Here is a 7,876-nt window from a genome sequence, read left to right as displayed (position 1 = left end):
TTTGAACAAGCAAATGAATTTTTATCTGGAGAGAGTCCATAAAAGCACCAACCTTGAGGACCCCGAGGGAGCAGATCTCAGCAGAAGCTGCGGGTGTCGCACAAATCAAAAGGTATTGGTATAAACACACAAGAATCTGCTCCTTCTGAAAGCCCAGGAGACTCCAAGGGAATCCGTTGTTGTGAACCTGATGCAAACCCCCCCGGGCACCATCGCAGCCCCCCCAAAGCGATCCCGACACCGCTGTGACCTACATTGCTCTTCCCAGCCGCGCTGCAGCTCCGAGCGCGTTCTGCAGGGTGAGCACGCAGCCCTCGCCTCCCGCAGCACCAGCAGCCGACCCTGCATCATTAGCGGCGCTGGCAGCCCACAGAGCAGTAATTGCAGGCATTATGAAGCAGCGACAGCGATGACAGGCTCAGAGGGCAGTGCCGTAATCAGGGGAATGTATAGATAAGAACAATAATAGCATACAGGAACTCGGAGGAAGATAACAAGAGGGTTGTTGAAATATGCTTCAAGGAGTAGAAAGATCAGCTCAGATAGGAAGGAATCAAACTGGTGTTTCTTTTAATTCAAGTTCAACCTCAGCTATAATCTATACGTTCAGGGCTAGCTCCAATTCAGACTACCAACAGACACACACACCCCACTGCTTCATGTATGGAATTGAGCTAGATCACTTTGGACCTCAGCTGCACTAGAAGTATTTTAAAATATGAATTTCTATAAAGTTCTGAAAATATTCAAGAATAAATTTTTCTCTAGAACGTTTTTGTGTTGCTAGGCAAAAATGTAGGAGTCACTCTTATTAAACCGTAGACTCAGGGGACAGAATGATGATTTAAATTTTGATTATTGAAATATATATTTTATAAGAGATTTTTAAAGCATTGACTGTCTTCAGAAAATTAAAAGTTTTAACATACTGGAAGTTACAAGTAAAAAAGCAGTAGCATCCCTTTAACATTGCACCTGTGGCCTCACCAGCTGCACTTGGTAGCAGCTTGTGCATATTTTGATTTTAGGATGAGAACAGCATTTTATGCTAACTCCTAAAGCCTACCAGGTTTCATTGTATCCTATTTAGAGTGAGATACTTCTAGACAAACATGCAGCAGAGCAGCATCAGTTCTAGAAGTACCTGCCTTAGAAAAAAGGAACAGAGGATAATTCCTGTGGTCTTCTGGGTGCAGGTACATCTATAGTCGATATATATTCATTTACTGCTTGCTTTCCTCTCCTCTCCCAAAATAAGCAGCACGCACTTCAGTGTCATGTATTTAAATTCCTATAATTCCAACAACCAGGGCAGGACCTTCCCAGAAACAGGACATGTACCCAAGGCACAGCTAACCCGAGGTACTGGCACCAGCTGTACTTCCAGGACTCCCCATCCATTTCTCCCCTTGGACTGCCAGGCTGCGGGAATTCCTGCCTTTTCCCCAGCACCCGGACTAGCAAGGAGGACTTTACTACTGAAAAGCAAAGGAGTCGGTGAATATGGAAACTGCGCTTGAGGTTCAGCGAGAGTTCACGGCTGAAGTTTGCAGGCGGAGCCAGACGCGGAGCGCGGCTCACCCCGCCCGGGAGGCAGCGAGTTCGCGGGGCCGCGCTGGGCGCCCGCCCACGCCCGGCACCCGGGGCGCAGCTTTGCAGCCACTCCTCCACCGGCGTTCGGCCCTTGCTGGCCCCCAGGACAAGCTGGTGGCACCTGAGAGGTGTGGGGCGAGCAGCCAGGGGTTTTGCTCGGGTGTTTTCGGTGCTGTGGCCGATGAGAGCGCGGGCAGCGCCCGTCCCCTGTGCCCCCGATGGTTTCCTGTTAGCGGCCGCAGCCCGCTGCTTTCGCTCTGGTCGGGCTCGCCCTGCAGCGAGGGGCTTTCCACACCAAAGGAAGGTTCAGTAATCTGTCGGGAATCAACCCCCCAGATGGCATGGCAAGAGTTTATAAGAAGGAATATATTGGATTATTTAGGTCAGCGTTAAGCTGCTTTATGCCTTTTGTTATTCTGTTCCCGAACAGATCGTGTTGTAATGTTCCCAAAGTGTAACATACTGTATCGGAGCATTGACCCTGTTGAGCTGCCTTAATAAAAACCTCAGACACTGCTCAGACACAAATTGCTCTCTATTAAAATAGTCTGAGTTGTGCTGGGTGTATGCTGTTGCAGCTCTGAAACATAACATGGAAAACAATTTGGTTTGCAGTGCCCAACAGGCTTCACAAAGGTCCAGCAGTGCTTAGCTGTGTCATTTCTCTCTCGTTTCCTCCTGTAGAGGATATGCACAAATGGCTCTTGAAACTCTGCAGAAAAAAGGTAAATGGTATTGTTATGATGCCTTTGACTTACCAACAGTATGTTTAGTTGCAAAATTATTCTGCAGTACAGGAGTAGGCCCATCTGGCTAATTTAGTGTTTCACCACATAATTAAAAAACATGTGTAGATATCTTCTACAGAGATCTGCAACACTGAACCCAAAGAGTACCTGTGCAGGTCTTCTGTGCCAAGTTAAAATTTTCCCAGGGGAAAAACATATGTTTCAGATGATTGCCTTTTTCCCCCCCTTTTTTTTGTAATTACTTATTTACTACTATAATACTTACTTACTATTTAAAATACATTTAATGCCATTTTAGTTAAAATATGCAGCTTGAAACCAAACATGTAATTTGGGTCTTCAAAGACAGCAGTACCAGACTGTGCTGCTTTGAGTTATACAATAAAATGAGTTACAAGGACTTCTAAGCTTCTATTACAATTGTTTCTCATTTACCAGTGATTTTGCATATAAAGAGGTGTGTTAACTGAACTGAATGCATCAAATGCATCTTTTTACATCACCTGGAGAACAGCGAGTCCCTTCTGCTTTAAAAGCAGGCGCTGTGTTCTTTCACATGACGTGTGAGATTCAGATGACTCCGTATCTTTTCTGGTGGGGAGCCTTGGGGGAGAGTAAAGCAGAGTTTTTCTTGTTTAGTTCAAATCACGGAATATTTGTCTCCGAAGCGACTTCATCCAGCATTTAAAACAAGGTCTGTCCCAAGTGGTGAAGGACAATTCCCCAGACTTGCACAGTGTTTGATGGGTTTTCACAGCAACCTGAATTCGAGTGTGATTTGCATGACATCCGTTCTTTCACACATTGGCGTCAGTGACTTAAGCTGAGCTCAGAGAGGCTGCACACATCTGGATGAGCACCAGGGAAACACTCACACAGCTGGAGACATGCTCAGGACTCTTCAGTCCCTCCTCTTGCTTGCATTGCTCCTTTCCTGGGATATATTCCTTGCTTGGACAGTATCCCAGTGAAAAACACTGAAACTACCCAGCCTGACTAGGGAAACACATCTGCCACTTTTCATCTGTGACAGACATCAAAGAAAAGTGACTTCAACTGGGCTGAGCTGTTCTAGGACTGGCGCTGATTCAGGGTAAGCAAATCCTTAAATTAAATATGAATCAGTGGGTTTATTCCACGATAGTTAAAGCAAAGAATCAAACTCATGACGTGGATTGCAGGGAAATTCCAGCTGGAACAAACCCCGGCTTCATCTGACCTTCATCTCAAAACAAGGTCAGCTGTAAGGTCAGGCCTGCTCACTCAGAGCTTTAAATGTCCTAGATATGGCATTTTAAATAGATCAACAGAGCATTCCTTAGTGCCTGTACCAACACCCAGCCATCCCACCCTGCATCACATCCCTGCAAACGCTGCAGTTGTTAACCTTGCCAGCAGATGCCACTGCAGGAAATTTGTTATAAAAGGCACAAAATAGGCAAGATTAAGACCTTTTGTTACTTGGTCCGTCACGGTACCTACCCAGCAGCTTTCCAGAATTGCTTAAAGTGTAAGCTGATGATGGGAAAAATTCCCCCTAAGTCCTGCATCGATGTCCCCCCTCTCAGGGCACTGAGTTTTCTTGGGTTTGGTGCAGAAATCACAGCGTGGCAAAGAGTGAAGATACAGCAGAAAGGCTGGGCACGACAGATGCTGGGCACTGCATTTAAGCCACCCCGGCAGATGCCAGATGGACAATGAGGGACACGACAGAAACCTCAAGAAACAGCCACACTTGGAACATCCTGCCTGCAGTTTGTGCTGCCCAAATTCTCTGAGACCTGCTGGTGCTCAGCAGCCTGAAAGAGAACAGAACCACGGAATAAGCTGAGTTGAAAGGGATCCATCAGGATCATCGAGTCCAGCTCCTGGTCCTGCACAGGACACCTCAAGAATCACACCGTGTATCTCAGCTCTTTCCATAAGGAAGGAACAAGGAAAGGGCTTGGCTTTTGGTTTGGGTTTTTTGTTAGCTTCTTTTTGAAGTTTCACTGTGAACTCTTGGTTCTCGATACAAGAAACCTGGCCAGGCACACACATGGAAATCCAGCAATCAGCAGGCACCAGCAGCCATGTCTGGGGAAGATCAGGCTCCACCTCCACTGGGGCATTTTCCTGGTCAGACTCTGTCTCTGATCATCCTGACACTGCTCTGAGTAGGAAAGAGCAGTGCTGCTGCCAGTAAACTGTCTGGACAATACATGTCTGTCCCTGAAGAGGTAGTGGGAGAGTGGTGGAAAAACCCACCTGCTTTCCTTGGCCTACATTCGCTGGAGACAGATTCTCAGTGACAGGAGAAGCCCAGCTGCAGGAACACTCCTGCCTGCTGCCAGCTCAGCAGCCTGAGACACCTTGATAAGGCTCAGAATGCCACATGGGGCTTGGCAGTGGTGGCAGCAGCTCACTCCAGCAGCCAGGCAGGAGTCACCACGCCCCAGCCTCCCCCAGCTGCAGCAGCACCTTGGCTTTGTTTTTAAATGAAACTCGTGGCTACAGAGGTGGCAGTGGGAGATCAGGTGTGGTGGCTCATGTGCTGTAATAAAGGCTGGGTGATGTGGAGGTGGCCCTGCAAACTGCACAGCAGTAATTAAGGGATCACTGCTTGTGAGGACAGTGGTGGAGGGTACAGGAAGGCAAGAAAACACATCTCGAATAGCTCTCCTTAGAAGGGGGAGTAGGAACAAGGTGGACCCTTAAACAACATGGTGACCACACAGTTCCTGGACATCCTCCGAACTGAGGGAGCCTACCAGCTTCTGAAAGGGGTGGAGAGGGACACAGGAGAGAAGCACGCACCTCCCAGCAGAAGAGGGAAGTCTACTCCAGGCTCCTGGGTTTCTCAGAAGGGAATTTCTCCACAGGTGCATCCACAGGAGTCCACTCCTTGTTTAATGAGCCTCTTTTCCTTCATTACCTCACTGATCTCAAGTTGGATGATGGAAACCTCTTTACAACAGCACCCAAAACACCAGCTGCACAGCAGTCAGGGAACTGGAACAAATTCCTTGGGAGAAAAAAGAGCCAAAAGGCTCTTCTTGAGCAAATAAGGCCCCCTATTGTCAAGCCACAGTCCGAGAGAGATGAAGCCTTCATCCTCTGGAGATGCTGTTTCTCTGCTGTCTAGGCTGGGCAGTTTAGAGTTGGAGGCCTAACGAAGAAGGGAAAACTGAGATGGTGCCAGTCCCTCCTGGAGCTGTAGGTTTCCTTTAGTGCTACCAGCACTATCCCTGGCAATTAACACTCATGACCTTTCTGTGTTCCCTTTCCCTGTGATTGGATTTCTTCCAGTCATACACAGGAAAAGAGGATGTCTCCTATTCCTCAGCACCACTCCTGAGTTACTCCTCCATCTCTCCCTGGACAGAGCAGACTTTTAGGTAGATGCAGATGGCATCTGCTCTGCAGCAAGGTGTAACCCCCAACACACTCCACTGTGTAGTAACACCAACACTCCGCTGAGCAAATTATATTTCCAGGCTCCTATCAGCAACAGCTCTCACTTTACCAACTCCCCAAAGCCTTTTTGCCCTACCAGCCTCAAACTCCACTGGCCATGGGATGGTACCTCCTGTACACCTCTATTCTGAACATGTGGGCAGGGTTAGTAGCTCACCACAAGACAATTTTCTGCTAACTTTGATTAACTGTGTGTTTGTGGCACACAATGATGTTGCCTCATGGCAGGAAGCAACTCAAACCACAGAAACACTTCCTTTTCTTTCCTTTTCTCTTGAAATTTTAGCAGCAGGTTTTGGGGTCAGCCCCTTAGAAATGTAACAGTGTCGCTGTCAGGTTTGTGTTAGAAGGTAAAATGCATATTTTTTACTGGGTGACTATTTGAAGGATGGTTATTTTTGCCCTTCAGAAAATTCTACCTGAACATAACACCAAGGGCTGAGGTCAAGAGCCACTCAGTCACTGGAGTAAAAAGAAATGGAGGAACCATTTATTAAAATCCCTCAGAAGAATGAATGCACTTGAGCAAAACCACCACTAATGCGCACCAACTGCACATCTGGCAGAACTTAAGCAGCTGATGCAGATTTTTCCTTTTCCCCCAGCAGCTGTTGGTGTTTGCTGGTGCCCTCCCATCACCACTTGATGTTTTAACAGATGCTTTTTATCACAAAATGGTATCTGTACATGCTCAATATAAATTTTGGGCCACAGGCAAAGCAGACTAAACACACAGAGTACGTCTGGCTGTCCACAAACACAAAGTTCTCTCATCTGCATCCTTTTTGCACTTGAAAAAAGTGGAAGTTGTTAATTGTGAGCTTAAGTAAGAGTTCAGATTTATAGATTAAAAGCCTATCAAGAATTGAATTGCTTTGCTAGACTAAGAAAATAGCAGATGCTGATGCACCACCCTGTGTGGTTTGCTAGGAATATTTAACCTGAGTATGAAAAATTCCTTTTAAAAAGGAGTCCTCACACAAGCAAACCTTTGGTTTTGAATGAGAACAAAAGGATCAGATCCTCTAATCAAAGTCTCTCTGTTGCCACAATCTCCTTTGCGTTCTTGCATGGATTTTCTTTGGACAAATGTAACAGAAATGTGGGTATGGATGCATCATGCAGGGAAACTCCACTCATTTCTGGAACCTATAGAAAGCACACCCTAAGACAGAGAGGCTGGGGAGCTACAGTGATGTTAATAATTTCTGGTAAGAAAAAAAAAGGATGATGTTTTCCTTATTCCTGTCTTGGTCCAACACTGTCAGTGATTCTTCTGTCTCTGCATCCCACAGAGACTGCCATCTCATCAATCCCATTGTACTCTGAGACCTTGGAAAGATCTTTGATCAATTTTCATTTTAAACAAAATGTCACGTGTTTGGGAACAGGGTTCATACACAGGAACATTTCCTCCTAATGGGCCCACTGTATTTTTCCTGAAGTAGGTAGAGTGAAAACACACACACACACACACACACATATAACAATTTATACCTTGGTTCTCACAGACCCTTTTTTTTCTTCTGCATTGGCTCCAGCTATTTTACACCTTTCCCATGACACAGCACAATACTGGGCATTGTATCTGGAGGGGAACCACCCTGCCATTAGCTCCTGCTGCTGCCTTTGCAGGGGGATTTCCCAATAATTATTTGCTTCTCAATGCACAATCATCTGAGCAACACTCCAGACTGAGCATTCCTGAGGGGTATTTAGTAGGATTTTATTTTTAAGTTGTATCCTTGATACTGAAGTACTTGGGTGTTTGTACTGCTGTGTCCTGAGGCTTGCCAGCTATTTTTCCTGCTGGTCCAACAGCCAATAACCCAAGTCACCTTGGCCAAGTGTCATGGTTTAACCTCAGATGTCAACTGAGACACAGCTGCTTGCTCATTCCTCCCCCAGTGGGATGGGGAGGAGAATCAGGACAAAAAAAATGTAAAAACCCCCAAACTCATGGGTTAAGAACAGTTTAATAATTGAAAATCCTACTACTACTAATGGAGGGAGAAATAAACCCCAAGAGAAACAAGTGATGCACGACACAGCTCAGGCTCTGCCATGAGCTGAGGAGA

The sequence above is a fragment of the Corvus brachyrhynchos genome, unplaced genomic scaffold (assembly GCF_000691975.1).
Source record: "Corvus brachyrhynchos isolate BGI_N302 unplaced genomic scaffold, ASM69197v1 scaffold101, whole genome shotgun sequence".
Taxonomy (NCBI): Eukaryota; Metazoa; Chordata; class Aves; order Passeriformes; family Corvidae; genus Corvus; species Corvus brachyrhynchos.
Note: the sequence above shows the minus strand (reverse complement) of the source record.